Consider the following 13,707-nt stretch of genomic DNA (forward strand, 5'->3'; position numbering starts at 1 on the left):
CTCCCAACACCTACCACATACTGACTACCATATAAATATTTATGAAATGAGCGACAACAGTGATAATCGGATTGCACCCTGAGGTCAAAACGTGGAGTGGATCACCCCACGTGACACTCTTCAGGCCAGGGCAGAACTACAGGCAAAAAACCACTCTCCCACTGGCTTAAAATGCTAGACTACAATTCCCAGTATTGCAGTCAAACTGCGTGGTTGCAGTATTTCCTGAAAAAGAAGTTCTCCATTGGCCACGTAAGAGAAGCTATATCGTTTGGTCAAATCCGCGGGCTCTAGCGTACGCACGCACGCACGCACGCACGCACTCACAGAGACTGCGCAGATCTCCTCGCCTGAGGTCTGAGGAACTCATTTAAAGGATTACAGGGACTTTAGCCGGAAGGATTTAAGAACAGTTCCACTTCCGGAAACAACGGAACTGGTTTGAAGATGGCGTCCTCCAAACTGAAGGGACCAGCCACAGGACCTGTAAAAGGTGAATATCGTAACCAGACGCCGAAGCCGGAGAACCGAGGTAAGAACCGAAGCCTGGGTGTCAGTGTTCAGTTGATTGCTTTCTTCGCTTGCTGAGAACGTGGAACGCCGCCTCGAGTCTTTTCTCTCAAGTTGAGGACCTATCATTGCTGGAATTTAGGGTTATCCGCCGAATCTGCGAAACCGTCTGGCGTTTCGCGTGTTCCAAACTAGTCGCTTTTGTTACAGGCCCCCAAACTGAAGTTGTTGCGGAATTCGTTTTCTGTAAAATGAGGATAAAGACGTTGCGGAGGGTGTTGCGGCGATGGCGGGAAGTCGTTAATAAAACGAGAGAGAGAGGCGGTAGGAGTAGGAGGTCGGTATTTGTTTGAAACGCGGATAATGACGGAGTGAGACAGACATGGTGATGAGGAGATAGCTGGCGCGTCCTGAACTCTAGTTTGTGATTTCCTGAAGAAATTTTGGCACATTGTTATTCTTGTTTGTCAGATTGCTGAAATACTAGGCAACATAACTTCTACCTTTTAGACAGCCCTGCTTTTAAATGGCTGTCTTGTTTTGTTTTGGTTTTATCCGTTTTTTTCAGTATGAATGACAGGAAGAGGGACTAGAGAAATAACCCCGGGCCTTAACAACAGCTGTTATTGTAAATGTTGAGAACCTTGAACTCGTTCTGTGGACATTAGAAAGTTATTACGAGGGTGGAAAGAACAAGAATAATACAGAGGAGAGGGGGTCTAGCTCCAGCTCAAGACTTCAGTGTTGTTGACTGAGGGAACAAGGGCAAACAGAAAAGTTTGAAAAACAACAAACCACGAGTGTAGACTTTGCTTGTTAACCAGTTTCTTGAAATGAACTTGCAGCTCCAGCAAGAAGAATAAGTAATAAGATAATCACGGACAGACCCTCCCGCCTCCTCTCCCCTTCCCCTCCCTAAAACACGAAAGTCACGTAGGCCTACAAACAAAGAAGTCATAGAAATCAGGCATTTGTCACATGAAAGCTAAAGCTGCAAAGGCATATAAGATGTAAGAAACCTAACTTCGAGAAACTTGTGTTTTGTTGACTGTTAGGGTCACGCAGCTCTGCCGGCTAAATAAATCCTACTTCCTTCATCAAGTTGGGCATTTTTGTCCTCCTTTGATTCCTGCAATAATTAAAGGTGGTGTTGTTTTTTAATTATAAACCTACCTAGCAGAGTACAGAATATGTACAGTTTAAAGACTAAAACCAACACGTGAGAGGAGCGTTTAGACCACTGAGCAGAAGAAAGCATTATCATACTCCAAAAGCCCCCTGCAAGCACCTCTCAAAACATTCTTTCTGAGACATGAAATAACCGTTCTAAATCGTGTTGATTATTCTGTTTTTCTTCATGATCTTTACCTGCATAATCCTTTTCTACCTAATCTGTGCACGAAGCAGTTTAATTTTGCCAGTTTTTTTTAACTTTATATGAATGAGAGAAGACTGTAGGACATGGTTCTGTGACTTGCTTCTTGGGCTTTGTTTTTGTTAATCATGACAATACTTGGATCTTTGGTTTATTTTCACTACTATATGACATTCCCTTGTACGAATATGTTCTAGTTTATATTTTCTTTCTACCACTGGTGGACATTTGTATTGCTTCCATTGTTTGCTGTTATAAACAATGATGCTATAACATGTTTTTACATTTCTCTTGGTTTACACATTTAAGAACTTCTCTAGGTTATGTACATGGGATTGAAATCCTTGACGTGTAGTGTATGTGTAGTGATTCTAAATCTTTCCCGAAGGGTTTGTCCTGTCTATATTCCCATCAGCAGATGAGAGTTCTCATTGTCCTGCATCCACAGTAACACTTAATTTTATCTGAGTTATGAATTTCTATCACTTTAGTAAAGTATGAAATAGTATCCAGTTGTGATTCTTACTGATAAGGCTGCACATCCTTTTTTTAATATTTTAAGGAGAAGAATAAGAGAGAGAAGGAAGCATCAACTCCCATATGTGCCTTGACCAGACAAGCCCAGGGTTTTCAACCAGCACCCTCAGCATTCCAGGTCAGTGTTTTATCCACTGCGCCACCACAGGTCAGGCAAGGTTGCACATCTTTTTGCATGTTTTTGGGCTATTTGTACTTTATCTATTGTGAAACTCCTATGTGTTTTTTGACAGTATTTTTAGCCATTGAATTGTTTAAATTGGGTAAGGATTTGGTCAGACGTGCGTTTTAAGCAATGACAATTGTATTTTGAGCATATTTTTTAAAGAAGACTAGCTAATTATCTGTGATCAGAAAGCAGGCTTGCCTGACAAGGGTGGATAATGTGGACTAGGAAGACTTGCTTCTCAGACTTTGGTGTACATAAGAATCTCCTAATGAGATTATTAAAACAGATTCTTGGGCCTCATCCCAGAAATTCAGATTCATAAGTCATAGTTTATGCTCTTGAGGGAGACCTATGGATCATATACATATTTTTTAGTAGTACCAATTTAAGATACAGCTGTTGGATTTAAGAGGTTCCTAAAATCCAGAGCCAGGAGTTTTTATAAACCATGTGGGAGATAATTTATGTCCCTTCAGAAGCATTTTGTTTTAATGAAAGGAGACCTTTATATCTCCTTAGTCAAATCAATAATCTTTTTAAATCAAATGTCTTTTGTAAAATGGGGAAGATAATACTGGTTCTTCCCACCTTTCATAGTTGTCATGAAGAGTATACAGAAATAAAGCACATGAATACTTTGGAAAACCTAAAACCCTGTATCAGTGATTAACTGAAAATGCATGCCAGAGTGTCAGCTTTTAAAAATTTTATGCACATGCGCGCACACACACATATATGTGTGTATATATACACACACACACACACACACACACATACACAGGCATACTTAGGCTTCACTTCAGTAAAGTTTGAAAGATCACTTATATTTAAAATTGTATTGTAAACAAAATGGAATTTAAATCTTCAACTCAGCATTGTGCTGTGCAGTGGAAGTCATTTGAATACCCACTGTCGGGCCTATGCTAATTGATTACTGTAGATCCAGGATGGGTCCCTGCCCTTAAGGAACTTTGCTTTATGAGGCAACTGAAATGTGTATGAATAATTTTAATACAGTGTGTTGATGATAATGATAGAGGCCTGTTTTTTGACTGTTGAATAATCTAAAAAGCAAAGGAAGAGGAAATGCTAGAAAAGGATTGGAAGCGTGTAAATAAATGTTTGCAAATATCCAAAAGTAGGTTATAATCCGGTATGTAATTTTTTTCCTGTAGGTGAATCAGAACTCCTCATTGTTCCTGATGGTTGGAAGGAGCCAGCAAGCAACCTTGGGCTTCAAATCAGCAACCATGGGGTCATGTCTAGGATTTCATGCTCAAGCCAGTAACCCTGCACTCAAGCTGGTGAGCCTGCACTCAAGTGAAATGCTCAGGTTGGTGACCTCAGGGTCTTGAACGTGGGTCCTCTGTGTCCCAGGCCAACACTCTATCCATTGCACCACCCCCTGATCAGGCTCTCTCATAGCTAGTGAAGATGAACATTTCTTCATATACTTATTTATTGTTTGTATGTCTTCATGAGAGAAGGGTCTGTTCAGGTCCTCTTTCCATTTTTTAGGATGTCAGAGAAATGGCGCCATGAGGGGTGCTCCTGATACCTCTCCCTGTAATTTCAACAAGTTCAACAACTAGAGACAGAAAAACAATCCCAGGAGCATCTGAAATATACATACCCCAAACAAAGGTACGATTGAATGAAAAGGTGGCTGAATATATAATTCACTCTGAAGGAAATAAGACGGAGAATGGAGTATTCCGCTTTCCTCACTGACCTGAGGAAGGGCTGGTTTCACTTGGAGCTGAGAGGAAGGGAGGGCTAGGGGAGAGGGAAGAAGCTGGCTAGGGCAGAGATGTTCAAGCCAAGGAGAGAGTGTGCCCGCAGCTCAACTTGAGATCACCAACACAGAGCTAATGCCAGCAGCAAACCGCGGCAAAGGTGGGTGAGTGGGTTGCCTGCAGAGACTCATACCAGAGCTGCTTTGGGCTTTGTTTACTCCTGGTCTCCCGGTCGGCAAGCACGGGAAGTGTGCAAGTGGTTCCACCTGGCACACTTTGGGCATGGGCACCCGCGTTCTAGGACAGAGGGGCCAGGTCGGAGACTTGTCAGCAGTGGCCTTCTGCGTGGGCTGTAGCCAGAGTTTCTGTATAATTTTGACTCACCGTATAATAACGCACGGGAAGTGCGTGAGAGCCGGCTTCCCTACACCTGGACCTGTCCAGGAGGGGCGCCTCCACCAGCCATACAGGCTAACAAAGCACATTTCCACGGTAGACAACTGCGGAAGTGGTAGGGGGAAGGGTTTGCAGGCAGCCTCTGGAGAGCAGACCCGCAGAACACTGAAAGGAGCCTAACCTGCAGTCTGCTCACTGCCCGGCCGGCTTACACTGGCTGCTCTGGCTAACAAAGCCCTCTTTCCCAGGGCTGCGATTTAAGCAGACCTGGAGGAGGAACTTGATAGTTCTTAAGGCCTCTTGCTCTGTAGGCAGCAGCTGGGGCATCATCCTGCCAGCCAATACAGGTTAAAAAGCACATTCCCACAGAACAGACCTCAGAGAACACTGTGGAAGTTGGGCAAGCTGAGCTGTAGGCTTCCCAACAAGGGAGAAGCCTGTGGAGAGCAGACCCGCGGAGTGCTGAGGCAAATTTAACTAGACATACCCGGGGAACCTTAGAAAGGAGCCTGACCAGAAGTCAGCTCACTCCCCTGCCTGCATACACTGGCAGCTCTGGTTGACAGAGCTTTCATACCCAGACCTGTGCTTTGAAAGGACCAGGAAGAGGGACTTGACAGCTTTTAGGACCTCTTGCTCTGCAGGCAGTGACTGGGGCATCTTCCTGCCAGCCAATACAGGTTATAAAGGGCAAGAAACCTGGGAAGAATAGGCCCGCGGAGTGCTGAGGCATATTAGACATGCCCGGAGGCTCATGGAAAGACACCTGGAGAGCAATCGGCTCCCAGCCCTGCCTGGTTACGCTGGCAGCTCTGGCTCGCAAAGCCCTACCCAGAACCCTGCTTTCAGCCGGGATAGAGGGGGGATTTGGCAGCTCTTACAACAGGCATGGCCAACATATGGCCTGCAGGCCAGATCTGGCCTGCGTAATGAGTTTATGTGGCCTGCGATTAAATTTTTAATATTCTCCACATGACGCACTGTGGTGAAAATGAAATAAGTGGTACTTTTAAATCATTATACATAAACTATGATATCTTCAGTAATCTTCAGCTCGACTTATATTTGTGAACAAACTTATTCTTTAATGAATCTAAATAAAAGTACAAGACTAAGATAGTCTGATTTACATTTGGAGGCTGTGTTAAGAATAGCTATTACAAGTATAGAGCCAGATATTAAAAAAAATAGTAGGTGATGCAAAGCACCTCAACACGTCACATTAGTTTTTTGTTAATTTGTTGTACTAAATTACTTACATTTATTCATAAACAAATTACATAATAAAATTTTGTTTACTTAAATGAATCATTTTTTAATTTTAATATTTTATCCAGCCCATGAAAAAAGTGTTCTTTCTAATCTGACATGGGAGCAAAAGTGTTGGCCACGCCTGTCTTAGAGCCTCTTGCTCTCCAGGCAGTGGCTGGGGCAACTTCACAGCTGGGTCCCCAGGCTTCTGGTTCAGGAAGGAGATTTGGGGAGAGGCTCTGGGAAAACAGACTCTCCCATTGTCAGAGCCCGCAAACGCTAAAAAGCCCCACCTACCAACAGGACTGAGGCCTAGTTTATGTCATCACCATAGCAACACAACAGCACATCTCTGCCTAAGAGTGCCACAGGGGCAGAACCTAGGGTGCAGCGCCACTGGCCAAAAAGAAAGAAAGAAGAAAAAGGAAGAAAGTAACCTCTCAAAAGCAGGAAAAATCCACAGTCTATAACTTTTTCCATTTTTTTCTTTCATTTTTTTATCTTTTTTTTCTTCCACCTTGGTCATTTTATCCTCTTTACGTTTTATTCTTTTCATTTTGAAGTTGATTACCCATAGGTGTTACATTTTCTTTTATTTTTTTTCTGAGAGTTACATTCCATAAACCGTAACTCTTTTTTATTCTTTTCTCTTTTTTTCTCTCTTTGTTTCTTTTCTCTTTCACTTTTTCTCTCATTCAATCCTCACTCACAAATGATTTTTATTCTGGATTAAAAGTTTTTCTTTGTGGCATTTTGTGCTTTTTACTTTGCTTTTCACCTCATTAGCATTTCTCCCAACTCTGGCTCTCCATTCTATGTTCCACTTAATACAATAGAATTTTTATTTTTCACTGTATTTTTTTCTTTTTTCTCTTTTTGTTTTTCACTGTTTCTTTCATTTGACCTTCACTTACAATAAATTATTTTATTCTTGATCCAAATTTTTTCCTTGTAGCATTTTGTGGGTTCTTACCTCGTTTTGGGTTTTGTGTTTTTTTTGCCTCTTTGTCATTTTTTAATTGGATTGTTTGCTTGTTAATGCTGAGTTTTGTGAGTTATTTATATATTTTGGATAGTAACCCCGTGTCAAAGCTGTCGCTTTTGTACTTATACTTTTCAACTGTTTTTGTATTTTTTTAAATTTCTTAATTTTCACTCACTGCATTTCAAAGTGATTTTACCTGGGGTGCTGTGTTTAAAATGCAGGTTTCTGGACACCTCATGCTGACTGGGTTCACTGTTGTCTGTATTTTCTTTCCTATCGCTGTAGCTCATTTTGTATTTTTTACCCCTTTGTATTTGAGAACTTGAGAACTTTCTTCCAGTATTATTGTATCTCAAGTATTCTTAATTTTTGGGTCCCCCACCTTTACTGCTATATGCTATTCTTTTTTTCTTTTTGTTTTTGTATTTTTCTTGAGAAGCAGGGAGGCAGAGAGACAGACTCCCGCATGCACCCAACCAGGATCTACCCGGCAAGCCCACTAGGGGCGATGCTCTGCCCATTTGGGCCATTGCTCTGTTGCAACTGGAGCCATTCTAACACCTGAGGCAGAGGCCATGGAGCCGTCCTCAGCGTCTGGGCCAACTTTGCTCCAATGGAGCCTTGGCTGCAGGAGGGGAAGAGAAAGGCGAGGGGAAAGGGTTGAGAAGCAGATGTGCACTTCTCCTATGTACCGTGGCTGGGAATCAAACCCAGGACTCCTACACGTCAGGCCAACACTCTACCACAGAGCCAACCAGCCAGGGCACTTTATGCTATTCTTTATTCTACCTTCTTTATATTTCTGGCCTCTTTTTCCTAAGAGTGTGTTAATGTTAATTAGTATTTATTTTATGTTTTAGTTGGTTTTGTTTTTTAAGAAGTCAGGTTGTAATTAACACACTAAACTCCATCTCTCTTAGGTACAGAGATCAATCAATTTTGTCAAAAGCATGTAGTTGTGTAGCCTTACTCATATTCAACATCTGGATTTACCCCAAAATTCCCTGTGCTTTGTGTAGACAGCCACTCCAACCCCCAGCCCCTGGCAGTCACTAATTTGTTTTTTATCTCGGTAATGTTGCCTTTTCCAGAATGTTACACAAATGGGATCAGTTTAAATGTAGCTTTTGAGCCCTGGCCAGGTGGCTCAGTGTAGGGCATCAACCCCATGTGTGGATGTCTGGGTTCGATTCCCAGTCAGGGCACATAGAAGAAGCGCCCATCTGCTTTTCTACCCTTCCCCCTCTCGCTTCTTTCTCTCTCTCTTCCCCTCCTGCAGCTATGGCTCAATTGGTATGAGTTGGCCCCCAGCACTGAGGATGGCTCCACTGCCTCCACCTCAGATGTGAAAAAAAAATGGCTCTGGCCTGACCTGTGGTGGCGTAGTGGATAAAGTGTTGACCTAGAATGCTGAGGTCACCAGTTTGAAACCCAGGGCTTGCCTGGTCAAGGCACATATGAGAGTTGATGCTTCCTGCTCCTCCTCTTTCTCTTTCTTTCTCTCCCATATCTAAAATAAATAAATAAAGTCTTAAAATAAATGGCTCTGGTACAGAACATCACCTCCTAGTGGGCTTGCCAGGTAGATCCTGGTTGGGGCACATGCAAGAATCTGTCTCTGCCTCCCCTCCTCTTACTAAATAAAAAAATAAATGTAGTTTTTGAATCTAGCTTCTTTCATTTAGTGTAAGCATTTTGAGATTCATTCACATTGTTGACTCCATTAGTAATCACTCCTCATTACTGAGTAATATTGTATGAATGTACCACAGTCAAATTTGTCTGTTCAACTTGGTCTTTTTATAAAAGCTTCATGAGTATTCAATTCTGCGTTAAATTTATGGACTCTGAAGTGACTTAAGTCTGAGTTCATATTCCAGCTCAGCCAATCACTGTATGACCTCGACATTTTAGCTTCCTCATCTATTTCATGTAATAACACCAACTCTGCAGGCTGATTTTGACATTTTAAATGAGCTAATGTTTGGAACAGCTTCTGAAACACAGAAAGCACTCTGCAAATTTTTATGTCTAATTCTCTTGTAACTAATTTTTTCTGCTTTAACATTTTTTGAAACTATTTTGTATCAGGAATATTTCTGTTGTGTTATTTCTTTTCATATGGTAAATAAAAAACATAATTATGAAAAAGAGCTACTGGTCTGACCTGTGGTGGTGCAGTAGATAAAGCATCAACCTGGAATGCTGAAGTTCGAAACCCTGGGCTTGCCTGGTCAAGGCACATATGGGAGTTGATGCTTCCTGCTCCTCCCCTCTTCTCTCACTCTCTTTTGTTCTCTCCCCCCTCTCTAAAATGAATAAATAAAATCTTTAGTAAAAAAAAGAGCTATTCATTGAGAATTCACCCAGTTCCAGGGCAGTGTTAAGTTAAGCACTTGACATTTGACATATTTAACTTCATAACAAGTCAATAACTAGGTGTATTGATCTGATTTTATAGTAGAATGAGTGTTGGGACCTCATTCTTGATCAGGAAGTCCTGTGAGGACAGTCCACACCCCAAGCAGGATGCCTTCAGTGTGCTTCTCCTTTTAGCAGAGCCAGGAAATACTGTTTACCTTTCTAACCAAAGCACTGCATTTGGGAAACTCAGAGGAGGCAGCCATGTCTCTCCCTTCTAGCTAACAGCCCCTTGCACCATCTTACCCTTTCAATTCTCAGCTGAGTCCATCTGGCTCCTTATCGGGAATATGGTGAACTTGCGACATATACACTGCTCACAAAAATTAGAGGATCAGGGAATGTGCAGATACTTGACTACTTTCAGCCTTTTGTGTACTTCATTTTCACCAGTGAGGTAAAAGCTGATTTTGCATCTCATTTGCATGCAACTTTCTTTGGCTTGTTTGCTTTTCTGATGTTCTTGTTTAATAAAAAAAAATCAAATGCATATTTTTTTATCACTTCATATTTGAAATATCCCCTAATCTTTGTGAGCAGTATAAAAAGCCAGCTGAAGAAACTGAAATATGTCACATTTCCATTGGTTCTGTGAGAGTATAAAAAATAAAAATTTCAAGAGAGTTGGGGTAGGGAGAGGTGGGGATAAAAACAAAAATGAGCCTGACCAGGCGGTGGCGCAGTGGATAGAGTGTTGGAGTAGGATTTCGAGGACCCAGGTTCGAGACCCTAAGGTCGCCAGCAAAAGCTCACCAGCTTGGACCCAAGGTTGCTGTCTCAAGCAAGGGGTTACTCGGTCTGCTGAAGGCCCCACGGTCAAGGCACATATGAGAAAGCAATCAATGAACAACTAAGATGCTTCTCATCTCTCTTCGTTCCTGTTTGTCCCTATCCCTCTCTCTGACTCTGTCTCTGAAAAAAAAGAAAGAAAAACCAGGAAAAAGTCAGTGGCTTTGGTAGCCCTGAATGGAAAGGGCAGTGTTTTCCTGCTGTGTGTATTTACTTGCCTGCCCGTGCAAGGCTAGAGTAAAGACATGGCACACCAGTTTCCCTCTCCACAGTTTCATTACTGTCTGTCTGAATCTAATGTGAACCTGCACCTGCCTGGTGGCTGTGATAGCCCTGACTACTGGCCATTCAGATACCCCTTACAACTTCCTGGATTCTGCCAGTCCTGCTGTTTTGTGCCCATGGGGCCCTGGAGAGCCCATTCCTAGAGACTCAAAGGCAGGTGTGGGACTCCGTGGTTTCCCGCTCGGGATGTGGTGCTAGCGATGACCTCCAGGGGCATCCTGAGTCCAGGGAGTTCAGGGGGGAGATGAGCAGAAATGTCAACTGGCCCCTCATTTGCCTTTTCCTATTCCAGCATGACGTATGGCTCTTAACATTAGCATCCCTTCCTGATATCTCATCTTGTTAGTGATGGGATGAAGCATATCTCTTGTTTCAGCAACTGTGCCCTGAGCTTGAGAAATGAGCTCTTCCTGAAATAACGGGGGTGAGATGGACAAATTTATTGAATAAAAGCAATCACACAGAGGAACAGGTGCCACTTCAGAATGGTGCTGGGCTCCCTCAGGTGAGGGAGTCTGAACACCTCCAGAGGTGGGATTTATGCCTTCACCTGTGTGGCAGAAAAGAGCCGGCCGTACCGAGGTCTGGGAATATTGAGTCTGAATAAAAGCCACAACTGAGCAGAGACTGGGAAGAAAATGTGTCTGGACAGAGAAAATCAGAAATTAGGCCACTGTAGAGGCAGGAAGCTTGGGAGAAGAAAGGGGTCAAGGGAGGTGAGCAGGGTTAGAGCCCAGTGTGGGTATATACATAATCTGTTCCTGTATGAAAACATTACTCCACGCTCAGTGTAACCAACAGACATGTTCTCCCACCGTTTCTTTGAACAAGAACCCAGCAGGGCTCACTGCATGCGTCTGCCAGGGTCTCAGCGTCCTGGTGCTGCGGTCTCAACTGTGGCTGCATGTGCTGCACTCGGCCTCAGCTCACTCGGGTTCGCGTGGGATTCAGTGTGGCCTGAGGGGCTGACTGCCTGTCTTCCAGTCCGCCTCAGATTGAGGGCATGTGGTTCTCACCAGATAGCAATGCCTGCCATAGAAGCTCGTTTCCCAGGTTGATGGGTCTGAGAGATCTAGAGAGAAAACAGGTCTGGTGACCGACCAGTTCAGCACTGACCTTTTATAACCACATTTTAGAAATAACATTGGGTCATTTTTCCATGTTTTCTAGAATCACTTAAACCAGTCTGAACTCAAGAGGAGGGAATTACAAGAGGATATGTCAACCAAGATGTGGAAGTTACAGGGAGCTGCCAAGGAGACCAGGTGAAGGCCCCAAGGAATTCACGGCTTCCCCACAACCACAGAGCAGTAAGAGTGAAGACTCAGGTCTGAGTCCTGTCCTGTGGTCTCAGAGTGGCATCCTGACAGGACCTGGACCTTCTCAGGGGCTCTGGACAAAGCTGTGTTGCTGTAACCATGTGCAGACACGGAGATGGCCACGTCAGCCGACGTGGCTGCAGCAGGGACACACTGATGCTGAGCTCACACACAGTTCTGAATTTCATTCCTCATTCAATACTCGAACAACCGAGGCCCACGGAGTGCTTGTGACTGGACAGGGAACATGACATGCAGACTCCAGATGTGGGTGTGTTCTGGCCTGCCAGGTTAAGGCTCTATCCCTTCCCTTTGGTTTGGTGCTAAAAATCAGAAAACCAAATGTTATGGGAAGTGCTTGCCTGTTCCTCAGGTGGGGCTACTTTCCTTGGGCATCCAGATCATTGGCCTTAAAACACATACACACACACAAGAGGTTAGAACTATGGTTAAGGTTCAAAAAGGAGCATACACCTGAGTGAACAAGAAGAAAAAATTAAAGTTTGGAGGAGCCCTGGCCAGGTAGCTCAGTCAATTAGAACATCATCCAATATGCCAAGATTATGGGTTTTATCCCCTGTCAAGATACATACAAGAATCAACCACTTAAAAAATAAAAAGAATCAACCAACAAATGCATAAATAAGTGGAACAAGCCCTGGCCGGTTGGCTCAGTGGTAGAGCGTCGGCCTAGCGTGCAGAGGACCCAGGTTTGATTCCCGGCCAGGGCACACAGGAGAAGCGCCCATTTGCTTCTCCACTCCTCTGCCGCGCTTTCCTCTCTGTCTCTCTTCCCCTCCCACAGCCAAGGCTCCATTGGAGCAAAGATGGCCCGGGCGCTGGGGATGGCTCTGTGGCCTCTGCCCCAGGCGCTAGAGTGGCTCTGGTCGCAACATGGCGACGCCCAGGATGGGCAGAGCATCGCCCCCTGGTGGGCAGAGCGTCGCCCCTGGTGGGCGTGCCGGGTGGATCCCGGTCGGGCGCATGCGGGAGTCTGTCTGACTGTCTCTCCCTGTTTCCAGCTTCAGAAAAAAAATGAAAAAAAAAAAAATAAGTGGAACAACAAAGCAATGTCTCTCCCCCCTTCTTCTTTCTCTAAAATCAATAAATTTTTTAATTAAAAAAAATAAAAGTCTATTTCTTAAAAAGGGTTGGAGGCACTACATACATGTAACACCTTTCCTGAAATGTTATAGGTATTATTTCACATATGATTGGGAACATCCTTAAGTAGTATATGCTAGAGTAATCTTGATTGTGCAGACGGAAGACAGGCCATGAGACACACAATGGCTTATTCAGGATCCAGAAGAAGTAAGGGGGTGAAGTCTGAACACAGTCTGTTTCAAAGATAGGATTATGGCTGCACAAGATTTTCCCAGGCGACTGTGGAGAGAAGAGTGTTACTATATAAAGATATGGTCTTACATAAACAAGGAGGCTTAGAAGTCAAGGCTGAAAGGACTATTGAATACCTGTGATTCGCAGAACAGAATCAAGAAAGGACCTTTAGGAAGTGAAGTCACTCCTTGGTAACCAACCCCAACAGAACTTGGAACCCCTGTAACCAGGCACCCACATTCAAATAACCACCCTATATCCAGCTCACTTGGCAAGAAATACTAGAAAATGGAAAAGATCATCTTGCTGTTTTCAGAATTCTCAGATTCTGGCTTTTGAAAACTCCACTGTGAGAGTTTTCCTGATGCTGAAGACATTGGCTGGAACTTCGTCCTTAAAATATCTGGACATTGATCTTACCTTGGGGCCAGGGATCCTCACTGGGCAGGATCTGCAGTACTCAATAAAGCCTTTTGTTATTCCACAAAAAAAAAAAAAAAAAAATATCTGGACATTTTCCAGGAGGTCCCTAAATCAATACTAGTTGATCAAGGACAGGCCAATTCAGGCCATGGTACCTCTGTGAGCCCTTC

General features: G+C 43.6%; 1 long non-coding RNA gene across 1 annotated transcript; it reads left to right on the top strand.

The window, feature by feature from the left end:
* The first annotated feature begins 396 nt into the window (after positions 1 to 396).
* Positions 397 to 12,536, top strand: LOC136394802 (uncharacterized). Its single transcript, XR_010749236.1, has 3 exons — positions 397 to 532; positions 3,767 to 3,924; positions 11,625 to 12,536. It is a non-coding gene; the product is annotated as an uncharacterized lncRNA (long non-coding RNA).
* Positions 12,537 to 13,707: the final 1,171 nt, after the last annotated feature.

Source organism: Saccopteryx leptura, chromosome 2 (genome assembly GCF_036850995.1).
Source record: "Saccopteryx leptura isolate mSacLep1 chromosome 2, mSacLep1_pri_phased_curated, whole genome shotgun sequence".
Taxonomy (NCBI): domain Eukaryota; kingdom Metazoa; phylum Chordata; class Mammalia; order Chiroptera; family Emballonuridae; genus Saccopteryx; species Saccopteryx leptura.